The sequence below is a fragment of the Nicotiana tomentosiformis genome, chromosome 1, assembly GCF_000390325.3.
Source record: "Nicotiana tomentosiformis chromosome 1, ASM39032v3, whole genome shotgun sequence".
In the NCBI taxonomy this organism is placed as follows: domain Eukaryota; kingdom Viridiplantae; phylum Streptophyta; class Magnoliopsida; order Solanales; family Solanaceae; genus Nicotiana; species Nicotiana tomentosiformis.
Window position 1 is genome coordinate 137452109 of NC_090812.1, and position 13086 is coordinate 137465194.

General features: G+C 36.7%; 1 non-coding gene across 1 annotated transcript; it reads right to left on the reverse strand.

Moving 5' to 3' along the window:
- Nucleotides 1-3564: 3564 nt before the first annotated feature.
- LOC117278512 (small nucleolar RNA R71) lies at nt 3565-3671 on the reverse strand. Its single transcript, XR_004508881.1, has one exon. It is a non-coding gene; the product is annotated as a small nucleolar RNA R71 (small nucleolar RNA).
- Between the last annotated feature and the right edge of the window lie 9415 nt (nt 3672-13086).

Below are 13086 nucleotides of genomic sequence, written 5' to 3' on the forward strand. Positions count from 1 at the left end.
TTGGGGTGCAAAGGTCCCTTTTGTAAGAAATAAAGATGGGTCACTAAGAATGTGTATTGACTATCGGCAGCTTAACAACTTCACAATCAATAATAAGTACCCATTGCCAAGGATAGATGACTTGTTTGACCAATTACAGGGTGCTAGGTACTTCTCCAAGATTGATTTAAGATTTGAATATCACCAATTGAAGATCAGGGAGTAGGATATTCCGAAAATAGCTTTTAGGACCCGGTATGGGCATTTTGAATTTCTGTTGATGTCTTTTGGGCTAGCAAATGCCTCAGCAGCCTTCATGGATCTCATGAATCGAGTTTTCAATCCAATCCTCGACTCTTTTGTGATAGTGTTCATTGACGATATTCTTGTATATTCACGAAGTCAAGAGGACCATGTTGATCATCTCAGGGTAGTTCTGCAAGCCCTGCATCTGTCACATTCTTGGGTCGTGTCGTGTCTAGTGAAGGAATTAAGGTTGATCCTCAGAAAATTGCGGCTTTGAGGAATTGGCCGAGGCCTAAAACTCCAACAGAGATTTGCAGTTTCTTAGGCTTAGCTGGGTATTATAGAAAATTTGTAGAGGGGTTTTCTACCATTGCCTCTCCGTTGACTAAATTGACGTAGAAGTCGAGTAAGTTTCAATGGTCGGATGCTTGTGAAAGGAGTTTTCAGGAATTGAAAACAAGATTGAATACGACACCGGTGTTGACTAAAGGTCAGACATCAGACACATGTGGGAATGGAACAGAAAATACTATAATATATTGTCAAAGGTCTAAACACTAGGGAAAACACATTCAAAGGGGAAGGTAAGGAACACAGAGTTCAGATATGCAGCAACACAATAAATACAGACACTCTTGCCCTGGTAGGCTAATTATAAGTTGATTAGCTTAAGTATTTCCACTAACACGTATTTCCACTAACACATGCATAAACTGACCACACTGCTTGGATTTCCTTAGAAGCATCACCAAGGATTTAAACAAACAATCACACAAAACAGCTTCTTAGGTGTTATCAGAAGTATCAGAACATGATCAGGATTCACAATAAGAATATAAGTTATAGATTAAATATGGAGTTCCTAAAGATGCTTAACATAATCACTCTCATAATAGAATCAATCTTAAACAAACTATTATGTTCAGGTAGTATAAATAAAGAACTTCTCATAAGATTTAAAGATCATATTGAGTTCAGGTTGACAATAAGGAGAGGAATGAGGACAGTTTAAAACGAAGTGTGGGATCATGAAGCCAAAATAGGAAACATGCAATCATTTAAAATCAACTATGCACAGATACTTTAATGATCTTACAAAGGTGATGATAGGCTATAATCTCGTGTTTTAGTCGCTTATTGAACTCTAATTCACTGCACTTTACCTGTGTTTGAGCTTTAATCGCTAGTGTTTCGTACTTATTGCGTGTTTTATGCTTTGTAGGAATGATTCTGAGCTATGTAGATGTTGTGGATTTGATTCAAACTATTTGGAGCTTTGAAGTCTTAGGAAAAGCCCAAGATACTAAGTCGGGATCGTGTTCGAGGGTTCGAGGACCAAGTCTAGACGTCAAAAAGCAAGATTTAATCTGTACTCTGAGAAATTTGCACTAGTGCGACGCACTGTGTGATGCATAGTGCGCCACAGCAATGTATTTTTGGCTGCCTGGCTAAACTTGAGCTCTCTAGATTTCCCCACTAATTTCCCGCATGGGGCATTGCCCCATGCATCGTGCTAGTGTATTTTTTACAGAGTACATGTCCTATTTCGGCTAGGAAAATATGATTTCTTCTAGGCCCGATCCTACTTGGTATAAATACATAGAATAATATTATTTTATGGACTTTTGACATATATTCAACCTAAGGAGGCTAAGGAAGAACTCGAGAAGAAAAAGCATAAGGATTTCATCATTCCTTCCTCACTCAAGACCCGAGTTTGGATTGAATTTATGTTTTCCTATATTTTTATTTTATTTGTGATGAATTATTCCATGTCTATAGAGTAGTTATCTTTAGGGTTTGATGGATTTGGTGTATTGATATTTGTTTGTGGATTATAACTTTAGTTTTATGTATTGAATCATTTTGGATGATTTAATTGTTGCATTTATATTCACTTGTTCATGTAATCGAGAGAGGCATAACTTGTGATATCTTTAAATTATATTGTTGGTTGAATTCATAGATTCTTCTTAGTACTCCAAAGAGGCTAGTTGAATCATTGATTAAACCTAGTTAGGAGGATAATCGATAGAGGTTCTCTTAAAGACCAATTCACTACGAATTCTTGCATATCTTCACCGAGCTTAAATTGGTTCATCTCGTGAGGTTGAGACTTAATCGAGAGAGGGGTTTCTACAAAAAAATTGAGCTAATAAACAAGTGAATTCGAGAGACTCACTTGAACATTAGAAGTGAATTAACTAGAGTTAAATCCCAGATAATTATCTTGCACCTATCCTATCAAAACCCTATTTTCTCCCATTGATATCTTTCTTTTGTATTCCTTGCTTCTATTGTCATTAGTCAATAGCTCTAAATTCCCAGTTAATTGTAGTTTTAATCATATAAATCTCAACTTTTGATCATCTTGGATAGAAATTAAACTAGAAACTACGAAAACACTATTTAAATTCAATCCCTATGGATACGATATTATATTATACAATATTCAACTAGCGAGCATATTTGAGTGTGTGTTTCGAGCTCGTCAAGTTTTGGATCCGTTGCCGGGGATTGGCAATCAATAGTGTTTGAAATAGTTTGTAGTGCTAATTCAGGAACTTTTCATTTTATTTTATTTTATTTTCCCCTTTTTATGGTTGGTGTTCTTTGACTGTGCGCTGGTTACAGGTAAGAGTGGTTCATGACTCGATCTTCTGGGAAAGAAGTGCTACCATACGAAGAAGAGATAGAAAAACAACTGCGACAGCTCAGGAAGGAAAGAAATATCCCTGAGAATATAAGAAGGTTGGAAAATCCTCAACCAAAGAAACTATGGCTGGAGGTGATGATAATGTAGATTTGGCTGCAAGAGAGGCAGCCCAACGACGAGAACAAGCTCTACTGGATGCTGAAGATGCAGCTCTTAGAGATGCACAAACTGTCTATGAAGAAGAGAGGGGTAGGAGAATTGCTCAAAATCAACCCTTGGCTGGAGATCAATTTTGAAATATAGCTTCCGGGGCTGGGGGATCACTTGGCAATTATGCTAGACCGGTCTACAACCAAGGATTATTAAGTGTTAGACCACCTCCAATTGCAGCGAACAATTTTGAGTTGAAGCAAGGGTTGCTCCAAACCCTTCAAAACTGATGTGTCTTCATAGGGACGATGAACGAAGATCCAAACGATCATCTAATGGACTTCGAGGAGATTATGAACACTTTTCAATACAATGGTGTGTCACAAGATGCAATTTACTTAAGGGAATTCCCCTTCACACTCAAGGATAATGCAAATGAGTGGCTTCGAAGCTTACCTAATGGATCGATTAGAACATGGGATGAGATGACCAGAAAATTTCTTGATAAATATTTCTCACCAGCTAAAATGAGCAAATTTAGAAGAGAAATCCATAACTTCTGCCAGAAAGATATTGAAACTGTGTTTGAAGATTAGGAGAGGTTTAAGGAGATTATTAGAAAGTGTCAACATAGTGGAATTGAACTCTGGATGCAACTCCAGGACTTTTGGGATGGATTGACCCTAGGCTCTTGTAGAACATTGAGCAATGCAGCTGGAGGCCCGTTAATGAAGAAAACTCCAGAAGAGATAGTTACAATTCTTGATGAGTTGTCTGAAGATGCAAATCAGTGGCCCTCTGAGAGTGCTGAAAGAAGAAGATCGACTGGTATTCATCAAGTTAATGCTAATACATCTGTACAGGTACAGCTTGATGCCATGGCTAAAGAAATACGGAAGCTGACCTTGGGGTAAAATACAAAGTGAGCCTCATGCAGATTCTGATATATGTGAAAGAGGACATCTTACTCATGAGTGTCAAGCCTTAACTGAGGAAGTGAATGATGTGGGAAACTATAACTTTCATGCAACGGGTCAGAGACACCCTAGTTTTTTGTGGAGTTCATCTGGGGGTATTGCGAATGCATGGCAACAAAACAACCCCAGACCTCGGGGACAAGGAGCTCCAATCTTCCAAAATCAGCAGAGGCAGCAGTTTCAGCCTCAATAGTCCAATCAGCCTAGTCTAGAAGATCTAATGAAGGCCTTCATTGTCAAGACAGATGAGAGGCTAGACGCTCATGGAGCAGCCATCAAATAACTTGGCACATCTTTTCGAAACTTGGAGAGAAAAGTAGGACAGATTGTAACAATATTATCGGAGAGAGTCCCAGGTACTCTGCCACCTGATACTGAGACAAATCCCAAAGAAATAGTGAATGTTGTGACCTTGAGAAGCGGGCAAGTGTTAATAAATCCCACTCCAATCCAAAAAGAGGTGGTACCTGAAAATGTAAGTGGGGAGAAGCTGAAAAGTGATATTGATAAGAAGAAGAAAGGCAAGAAGGGAGCTGACAAAAATAAGAGGGAGAAAACTTCAAGAAGGGAGGAATCTAATGAGAGCGAGCATATGCCTGCTCTACCTTTTACCTAAAAACTATATAGAGAAAAGATGGACACGTAGTTTGAGAGATTTTTGGATATGCTGAAACAGGTTCATGTAAATTTACCATTCACGAAAGTGCTCTCGAAAATGCCAGCTTATGCCAAATTCTTGAAGGAGATCCTGACAAAGAAGAGAAAGATAGAAGAGGCCTCAGTGGTCAAGATCACAGAGCATTGCAGTATAATCTTGCAAAACAAACTCTCACAAAAGTGTAGAGATCCAGGGAGTTTTACTATACCTTGGTATTTAGGCTCTATTAATTTTGATAAGTCTTTATGCGATTTTGGTGCCTCAATTAATCTAATGACTTTATCTATGTACAGAAAACTGGAGAATGAGATCAGAGAGATAAGGTCAGCACCAATATCTTTGCAGTTGGCAGACCAAACGACTCTAATACCCGGGGGGATAGTTGAAGATGTCTTAGTTTGGGTGGATAAGTTCGTATTTTCTGTAGATTTTATAGTGAATGGTCTTCCTAGGATTAGGGGCAATATCTCAAAAAACACTCTCATAAGCATATGCTATGATTTGAATTGAAGGCAATATCTCTTGACTTTATTATTCCTTGAGAATAGTGAGTGCTTTAATTGTGACGCTTAGGCTCGATTTTTTACTCTTGTATAAGTACCTTAAACTGTATTATCTTAATTGTGCTTAACTGCTTTGACTAGAGTGTCTTTATAGTTCGATCCTGAGTAAGCTATGTGCCATGTGTGTGTGAAGTTTATGGTATTCTGTGCATTGCATTTGATGTCTAGAACTTGCCCCGTGTGTTTGCAAAGCAAAATAGTAGTTTTATTCATTCTTGGAAGTGATATAGGTGTTTCTTTGTTGAGACAGTTATATGCTTTGACCCACCTAATTGTTATGTATCGTAGTTAACCCCGTTGAGCTTGTAATCCTATTTCTTTGGCAACCACATTACAAGCCTTATCCATTTGTTTGAATTGACCATCTATTTGACCTTGTACCTCTTGTGAGCACTTGAAATTATTATAAACTTTGTAAAGGTTGAAGTGTGGGGTAGTTGTTTTAGCTTTTGAGTGGAACTATTGAAATAAGGAGAAAGGTGCAATGTTTTGAAAAAGTAAGAGCCACTTGAATTGAAAAAGAAAAAAAATATTAGTTGTATTGTTGTGCAATTATTCCTTGATAGTGGTAACTCTTGATGTACTTGTGCTTAAAGAAGTAGGGAGTTAATGTATATTGATGTGAAGGTGGAGTTATGGGTTGACATAAGTATGGGGTTTTGAATGGTAAATTGTATGTATTAAAGTGGTTAGGGAGGTATAGTCACTCTTATATCTAAATGTATACATTACAACTAATTAAAGTCCTAGTTGATCCTTGACAGAATGAACTCAATTAGTAGAGTAGTACACTACGAGCAAGCCTATGGTTCATCTATTGTGGCATATGAATGTTGTTTCTGAGAGTGAGCGAATTCGTTTTATCTTGAGTTTCTAATTGTTCTTAATTTTTATTGTGTGTGGAACTACTCTTTATTGTTGTGTAAGGGTGCTTGATTCATGAAGGAAAGGTAATGTCATTGACCTCTGTGTTAGATTAAGTGAGCGGGTTGTGAAAAATGCGTGGTACTTGTAAGTCAATTCTTGAGGCGAGGATGTTACATTATTGTGCTTAATCTACTTTAAATATTCTTGGTCTGATGAGTTAGGAGAGTTGTTTAAAAAGGTCTTAGTTATATAAAGTGTAGTTTGATTACTAGAGGACGAGCAATGGTTTAAGTGTGGGGTGTTGATGGTAGGCTATAATCTTGTATTTTAGTCGCTTATTGAACTCTAATTCACTGTATTTTACTTGTGTTTGAGCTTTAATCGCTAGTGTTTTGTACTTATTGCATGTTTTATGCTTTGTAGGAGTGATTATGAGCTATGTAGATATTGTGGATCTAATTCAAGTTATTTGGAGCTTTAAAGTCTGAGTAAAAGCTCAAGGGATTAAGGCGGAATCATGTTCGGGGGTCAAGGACCAAGTCTGGAAGTCAAAAACCAAGATTTAATCCGTACTCTGAGAAATTTGCACTAGTGCGATACACTATGCGACGCATAGTGCGACGCAATAGTGTATTTTTGGCTGCCTGACTGAACTTGAGCTCTCTGGATTTCCCTACTATGCCCCGCATGGCGCGTCACCTCATGTGGCGCGCCGATGTATGTTTTACAGAGTAAAAGTCCTATTTTGGCTAGGAAATGGTGATTTCATCTAGGACCGACCCTACTTGGTATAAATACATGGAAAATATTATTTTATGGACTTTTGACACATATTCGACCTAAGGAGGCTAAGGAAGATTTGGAGAAGCAAAAGCATAAGGATTTCATTATTCCTTCATCACTCAAGACCCGAGTTTGGATTGAATTTATGTTTTCCTATATTTTTATTTTATTTGTGATGAATTATTCCATGTCTATGGAGTAGTTCCCTTTAGGGTTTGATGGATTTGGTGTATTGATATTTGTTTGTGGATTATAACTTTAGTTTTATGTATTGAATCGTTTTGGATAATTTAATTGTTGCATCTATATTCACTTGTTCTTGTAATCGAGAAAGGCATAACTTGTGATATCTTTCCATTGTATTGTTGGTTGAATTCATAGATTCTTCTTAGAAATCGAAAGAGGCTAGTTGAATTATTGATTAAACCTAGTTAGGAGGATAATCAAGAGAGGTTCTCCTAAAGACCAATTCACTATGAATTCTTGCTTACCTTCGCCGAGCTTAAATTGGTTCATCTCGTGAGGTTGAGACTTAATTGAGAGAGGAGTTTCTACTAAACAATTGAACTAATAAACAAGTGAATTCGAGAGACTCGCTTGAACATTAGAAGTGAATTAACTAGAGTTAAATCCCAGACAATTATCTTGCACCTATCCTATCAAAACCCTATTTTCTCCCATTGATATCTTTCTTTGCGTATTCCTTGCTTCGATTATCATTAATCAATAGCTTTAGATTCTTAGTTAATTGTAGTTTTAATCATATAAATCTCAATTGTTGATCATATTGGATAGAGATTAAACTAGAAACTATGAAAAAACTTTTTAAATCCAATCCCTGTGGATACAATATTATATTATACTATATTCGACTAGCGAGCATATTTAAGTATGTGTTTTGCGCTCGTCAAAAGGCAGGGTGAGCTTTACAAAATCATCAATGCCATGAGGAAGTTAAATACAAAGAAGGTGTTGTGCCAAACCAAGTTCAACTCAGATATGCAGACTGAGATTTTACATCTAAACATGAGGCACTTATACTCTGGCTTGAAAATAGGCATAGCTATGTTTGTTTTATGAAAAGAAAACTTGAATGTAGACAAAAGATCGTTGAAGTTCATAAGAGTTAAAATCAATAACACTATCTCATATAGGTACAACCAACAGTTGGATATGAATACAAGATTCTCACAATGATAACTCAGAAGCTATTCTCAGAGTAAACAGACATTGATATAGAGAAGGAGAATACTTAAACACTTAGATTTTCATGCTTCAGTTAAATGGTGAAAGGAGTAAAGTATGAACTCTCAGGTTTTGTTCTAATGAGGATTATCAAACAGTGATCTCGACTACATGGCAATAATTGTAGGAAAATAGTGTATGGTGATAAAGATCAGAATATAACTATTAACAGAAAATCTGAAGTTTTAAACAAGCATGGAAGTCATTAGAGCATATTAAGGAAGTTTAATCATATTAGTTATCTGAAAGTTATTAAGGCTCATAAAGGAAACATAATCATGTAGACTCTTTAGGCTTTGAGATGCAAGTCATTAAACTCATGTAACAGTTTAATCAATATCAATTAAAGAGATTCAGAGAACATGATGAATGACCACAGATCAACAACACTTTAACATGAATATGGGGATAACATTTTTATATTAATGATAACATCACAAATGACTACAGTTAACAGAAGACAACAAGCATATTCATAACATTTTAATAAGATGATCAAAAAGAAGAGTTAGAGGTATACGGACCTTTTCGAGGGCAGCCGACCAAATAAGAGCTTGTTTTCCGTTTAAGATCCACGAACTCAGAAGAATTTGACCAAATGAGCACCTCAGAGCAAAATCAAAATTCGAGTAAGAAGTTGGCCTTAGTCGAAGAAATTCTATAACTACTAAATTGATTTACTGCCTTTTTCCAGATGTTCTTAGTGCATTTTTGTCCAGTGTTAGGTAGTGGTAGATGAGAATATTAAAGGCTCTATTTATAGTGCCATTAAAGCTCTAGGGTTTCAACGGATTCAAAATAATAGTGGAATATGACGAAAGACTAATGATGATAGCACGATTGAGTGAAATTGAAAGAAAATAGAGGGGGAAACTTGGTCGAGTTTACCTGAGCACGAGGATATCGACCGTTGAATCTTTTGACCAGCGGTTAAACCCTAATGTCCAGAGGTCACTGAGTTTGACCTCTGGACATTGAATCCATATGATGAAACTCTGAGAACGACTCCATGCAGGCTCCGATTTGATATAACACGAAGGAAATTCGGAGATTTGAAGTTGCATCTTTGAGTCTAGGGTTTCAGATTCGGTATTTTGAATTTTGAGTGATGAGATAGGAAATAGCCGGCTGGATTCGCGGATTTCAGAAGGCAAAGGGATGGTTTTAGGCTCGATATTTGACTCGTGAGAGAAAATTAGATGATTTTCCTTTCGAGCTTAGGGTTTCAGATTAGGGGTCTCAAATTTGTGTGTTGAAATAGGAAATTATCAGCAAGATTCGTGGATAAGGAGACAGAATGATGATTCAAAGTGGTTTCGACTGACCTTGCACAAATTTGTGCAAGGTTCTGAAGATTAATGGCTGATGGAGATGAGAGAAAAGAGAGAGGAAAGGGAAATGAGGGCGGCTGAGTGAGGTAAGAAATGATTAGGGTTTTGGGGGATGGGGATTCCGTCTCTAAGTTAAGGTTGTGAGAGAATCTGGGTTGCTGGGCCTACTGATCAACAACCCTGATAAATCAGGAATTAATGATTTTTGTGGCAGAATTTCTGTGTCCGTTAGATTATGAGATTTTGGACAATGGGGATGAGATCTTTGGGGCGGGTGTTTAAAAATAAATAGAAAATTGAAGATTAAATGTGAGCCATTGATCAGATGGATCAACGGCTCAAATGCATGTGTGTTTGTTTTGTAAGTGGTGAGGGTAGGTGACGTGGCGCGTGATGATTGCTGCAAAGATGATGGCACGGATTGCCAATAGGGATGAGATGGGGTGTTTTGGACAGGGTCAGATCCATTTGGGCTTGGTAATTGGGCTAAAAATAATTTAAGAGATGGCCATTTGCTTTTAATTGAGAATTGCAATTGTAGCGTTTTGTCTTTTGATCCCCTTTTAGAAATTAATTTAAATAAACTTAACAATTTTCAATAAAATATGGTAAAAATTATAATTATCAAATATACTACTAATTATTGTAATTAATTATTTATAAAAATACTTTATTTTCTAAATTGTAACACTAATTTCGAAATACCAACACAGTGACCTAATTTACTACAAATTAAGGAGTAATTTATCAAATTAATTATAGAACCTATGTAATGCATATATAAAAATTATTTTAATAATCTTAAAATAGTAAATATATTTATAATTACATAATATTATTACTACATGATTAATTTTAAAACTAATACTTAATTAATTTGTAAAAATAAGTATTTATTACTAGAAAATACTTTAAAATAGTTATTTTAAATTATTAAGTGTAAAAAAGTTAATTTAAAAAGAGAGGGTCAAAATTGGCTGTCAACAATGGACTTATGACAAGTAGCATATATAAGTACTCAGACACACGCAAACACAATAGGCTAAGCAGGCTTAGGATAGTCAAAAATTATTCAAGTTGAACACATATAATGGGCATATGTCAAAGCTTAGAGTTTAGAGAGGTTCAAATACTAGAAAAATACAGGTCTACAGGATAACTCCTAGGAAAATAGGATTACAAACAGAAGCAACCTTTGATAATCTGGATTAACAAGTGTGGTTATTGAACTTAATAGTATTGATAAACCGACCACAACCCTGGAATCTTCATCTCCTCTAAATAAAATCCAAACCACCTGTTTGCATCCCTGATAAATTAGCTAATTACTTGTTCAATATTTGCAAAAGTAGTTTAGTAGATAAACAACATTGTTGATTATCTTGCAGTTAATTGATTTTAGTTTGCTTAGTTAACCATTAATCTAAGTCTCCGTGGGTTCGACATCCGACTTTTGAGTCACTTTATTATTTGACGGCCACATATACTTGCATGTACTTGGGAAACCAACAAGTTTTTGGCGCCGTTGTTGGGGACTTAGTTATTGAATGTTTATTTAAGTTAAGCTTTTATTCGTTATTTGTTCAACTTTTAATTTTTAGTTTTTCTTTATTTATGATAACGCAGGTTCTTCTCTTGAATGCGGAGGAGTAGAAGTGCGAACAACCTCCTTCCTATTGATCCTGAAATAGAACGAACACTTCATAGGGTAAGGAGGGAAGTCAAAGCCAAAACTAGAACATAAGTAGAGTTCGACATCGTAGTTCAACCTCAACCACTTGAAATGGTAGGTAATGAAGAGTGACCAATGATCGAGGCCGCAAGGCCTAATCTTGCCAATATGACTCAGGCTATAGTGCAGCCTGATATCATGGGTCACTTTGAGCTCAAACAGTACATGGTACAACTGATTCAGTCCATAGGGCAGTATGTGGGTCTTTCTCATAAAGATCCGCAACAAAACATTCATAATTTTTTGGAAATTATGGATATTTATAATTTTCCGAATGTTTGCAAAGACTACGTTAGACTGACATTGTTTCCCTTTTCACTGCTGGGGGAAGCCAGAGAATAGTTGCAAAAGGAGCCCGCAAACTCGATCCACAATTAGGATGATCTAGCACAAAAATTTTTAATCATGTTTTTTCCCACTAAGAAGACAAAGTCGCTGAGGAGCCAGATTCATGGGTTTCAACAATGAGATGGAGAGACTCTTCGTCAAGTTTGAGAAAGATACAAGAAGCTACTCAGAGACTACCCACATCATTGTCAGACTGATGAGGTATTGGGTCTAACTTTAGTTGATGGGTTGGACGAGACATCAAAGATGAATCTTGACTCAGCATGTGGGGGTAGTTGTATGGCAAGACCATATAGTGAAATCCAGATAATGTTAAACAATTTCACAGTTAATGATAATAATTGTAAAGGAGATGGGGAACCACGAAGAGCACTTAAACAAAAGGCAACAGGTGTAATTGAGCTTGATGATTTCTCAGCCATGTGGGCAGATATAGCTAGATTAGAAAATCAGATGAATAAAATGACAATGCACCAAGCACAATAGATGTTAAATGTGCAACAGATGCCCGCTTGCTAAGAGTTATTGGTGAAGGTCACACAAGTGACATATGCCCCGTGAATCCTGAATCCATCTACTATGTGGGGCAACAAGCTAGAGGGCCGATGAATCAAAATGTTCAATATGGTAACATATACAATCATAACTGGAGAAATCATCCTAACTTCTCTTGGGGTGCAAATCAGAATAACAGGCCTCAAGCTATTTACAATCAGCCACCTAAACCCCTACAACAAGTAGAAGAGAGTTTGTCTGACATGATGAAAAAGCTCTTGATAGAAAATCAGAAAGCAATGGCTGAGAATCAACAAGTTAGGGTTGAGAATCAACAATTGCGCATAGAGTTCAAAAATCTAGAGAGGCAGTTTGGGCAAATGGCTAACAATCAGAATATTAGACCTGTTGGAGCTCTCCCAGGTGATATAGAGAAAAATCTTCAAGTCAATGCAGTGATATTGAGAAATGGGAGAGAGTTGGTAAAAGTGCCTAAGAAGAAAAAGGAGTCATCTGGGCTCGATGAAGAAAGAGTGCCAAAACCTGTAGAGGTAGATGATAGAAACAAAAATAGAGTCTAAGCATATATCAGAGAGGGTGCCACCCCCATTTTCCTCAAAGATTAAGAAAGAAGAATGATGACCACATATTTCACAAATTTCTAGATATGCTGAAGCAGATACACTTGAGCATCCCTTTGGTGGACATGCTCCGTGATGTCCCAAAATATACAAAATATATTATGGATATAGTGGCAAATAAAAAGAGGTTAACTGAGTTTGAGACCGTCGCACTTATTGAGGAGTGCACTTCCAGGATTCAATATAAGCTTCCACAAAAGCTTAAGGATTTGGGTAGTTTTACCATCCCCGTGAGGATTGGCGAAATTGATGTGGGTAGAGCCTTGTGTGATTTGGGAGCAAGTATCAATTCGATGTCGTTGTCAGTGTTCAAACAATTGGGCTTAGGAGCTCCGATACCCATCATGAGGATGCTATAATTAGTTGATAGATCTTATGTTTATCTTGAGGGGGTAATGAGGACGTCTTACTGTAG